At 44.9% G+C, this 2,914-nt stretch overlaps 1 pseudogene; it reads right to left on the reverse strand.

Moving 5' to 3' along the window:
- Window positions 1-681: 681 nt before the first annotated feature.
- On the reverse strand, window positions 682-2,659 carry LOC431648 (annotated as a pseudogene).
- Between the last annotated feature and the right edge of the window lie 255 nt (window positions 2,660-2,914).

A 2,914-nucleotide genomic window follows, 5' to 3' on the forward strand; every position in this document is an offset into this window, starting at 1 on the left:
TTGACAGCATTATTTTTATCACTTACAAATATAGCTTAATGCTTTCATTTGAGAAAAATACACATTCATTTTGAAGTTTAAGCTTGACTTCTGAATTCTTCTAAATATACATTACTTCGAAGAATGCTAAGATCATTTAAGGAAGCTCTATATTTAATTATATGGCTTGAATTCTATGGTAACTATATTTCCGGAATGTGCTTTTGTGGTTTCACAAGAAGTCGTGTAGGGAATTTTTATTTTATGTAACTGAAATATCCCTCCTATGGGATTTTAAATGGAAGAAGAGCAGGTGTTTTGATTTGATGGTAAATTGGCAAGCTGATTATCCTGGAAATAAACATAAGCTAAAACTTGAAATCATTCCTACACCAAGAAAAAAAAAAATAAATAAATAAAAAAAAAATCAAGAATAAGACAAGACTACAAAATGACTACGAAGAATTGATAATGTAAAAATGTCAGTCTTTCAGGTAACACTAGTGCAAAATTTAGTCACAGAATCACTAAGGTTTGAAAAGACCCACAGGATCATCCAGTCCAACCATTCACCCATCACCAATGGTTCCCGCTAAACCATGTCCCTCAACACAACATCCAAACACTCTTTGAACACCACCAGGCTTGGTGACTCCACCACCTCTCTGGGCAGCCCATTCCAGAGCCTGACCACCCTTTCAGAGAAGTAGTATTTCCTAACGTCCAGCCTGAACCTTCCCTGGCGCAGCTTGAAGCCATTTCCTCTAGTCCTATCACTAGTCACACGAGAAGAAAGCCGAAAGCTCCTGTCATGGATGGCAGTGCAATGGGTGTGCAAGTCCTCTGCAGTATGGGGTACAGCAGAAGGAAGGAGAGCAGAACGCTTCCTTTGCAACTTTAAACACAGCACTTGGAGTAGCTTAGAGCCTTCTGCCCTTCAGGAGCCACCAGTGGCACAGGGCCCAGTTTCACTCCTCATCCCCAGCAAGCAAGAAACAATAGTGGAAGATGATGGCACGCTGGCGGTCCTGCTGGGTCTGCTTCGCCATCAGGTTGGGGGGAGGCCGCAGGAGGAGGCTGGTGAACGAGGTGGCGATCGTGGTGGCACTGACGTTGTTGTCTTCAGAGTATTTGAGCAGCTCTTGGAGGAATGAAATCAGGTACCGAAACACACTGTGATGGCAGCGAGGCAGCTCAGAAATCACCTGTCGGCAGAGCCGGCTGTCGTGAGAACAGTCGAGGCACCTCTGATACAGCTCATAGCAGATCACTGGCTCTGGCAGAGCCTTCAGGAAGATGAGGAGTGCTTCAGCTACAGAGTGGTTGCTGCCCGGGATTGTCTCAGGGATACTGGTGTCCAGGCAGTCAATGCAGCTCCTCTTGCATACCTGGAGTCTGAAACAGATCCTCCTGGTGGCAAACATGCTTGTACAGGTGGTCCACCCAGAGCCAGATCTCCTTTGGCATCTGCAGTGGCATCTTGCTTGCATCCTCACTGTTCAGGAAGCTGATCTGCAGCACAGACTTCTCCAGGTAAATAAGTTTGGTGACTGGAACTTCCCGGATGGGTTGTCTCATTCGGCACAGGGCCTCTAGGGAAGTGCCAAAGCAGCTGGGCAGGTAGCTTTCCTCACTGATGGTGAGGAAATAGTCCTTCCCTCGGTCCAAGTGAAGGACGAGAATGTCCTCAATTTTATCCTTGCCCAAGTTCAGCAGGGTTACAGAGTCCTTACTGACGTACGTGTCCAGGGAGAAGTCCGCACTCTCATTTGGCTCCAGGTAACCATCAGAAGGCTCAGCCTGTAGCCAGGGCTTACTTGTCACTGAGCTTTGGGATGCAGGAGAAGTGACAGGGAACCTGCCCATTGTTGGTTATCTGGAACTTCTGCTTCTGCAGCTGCTGGAACTTCACATTCTCAAAGTGAAATTCCCTTCTGCTTAGCTCCAGCGAAAGAAGAAAGTCATTCTCCATTCTGTCCATCATGCAGATGATATCTTCAAACACCTTTCAATATCTCTGCACATCCACAACCTTTACCCCGGTGTGGAAAAGCGCGCTGACTGGCTTGTGGTCACTAGTCTTCAGGTCCATATGACTGCGATAGTGGAGCTGATTGATGTTCCCATCCCTCCAGAGGATCGAGTCACATCACGCTGGCACACGACATTTTCCACTGGAATCCCAGTGATCTGTTTTAGAGTCATATTTATATGTAGGGATTAATTTAATCTCTCCCTCGATGAAATCTGCAAATGCTTTCTTATGAACACGCTGAATATTCAGCTGGTCGTATGTCAACAACTTCTGAAGCTCATTCTTACTGATAAGGCTTTTCACTTCATTGGCATCAGGGATACAAAGTCTGTAGTTCAAGTCTCCTAGCCAGATGACAACATCGTGTTTCATGATGTTGTGCTGAGGTAGAATACCATCAGGGGTTAAAAAACTCATCTGGGCACAGATATCCTAATAGTCCTTATTCCACTGCTCAAAGTCCTCCATGTGAGCAGCCAAGTGGGAACTGACGATGCAGAAGGTGGTGTTGTGGAACACGAACCGCACCGCCACACCGCCCTTGTTGCCCATCTTTCCGATGATCCCGTTGCCCACATACTCTGACATGACCTCTCTGATGTTGCTCAGCTGATCCTTCCTAGCAAACATAGTCAATCTATGTTCAAGTATACAGATATATGTATTGATTTTATTGTATCTTAGTACAACATTAATGAATTCTATTTTCTTAGAGACTTGCTGTTATAGAATATAATGGAGAGTAAACACAGTGCTAGTAGATCAGTGCATTTTTTCTTATTATTCTGATGAGACAAATTAAGTTGTCTGTGTGCTTACATGACCGTGTCCATGACCAGAGACTTCTGGTTGATTCTAATGGAAATTTGATAGGAAGAGGATTTAAAAGTTTAAAGTTAT

This window comes from Gallus gallus, chromosome Z (genome assembly GCF_016699485.2).
Source record: "Gallus gallus isolate bGalGal1 chromosome Z, bGalGal1.mat.broiler.GRCg7b, whole genome shotgun sequence".
NCBI classification, from domain to species: domain Eukaryota; kingdom Metazoa; phylum Chordata; class Aves; order Galliformes; family Phasianidae; genus Gallus; species Gallus gallus.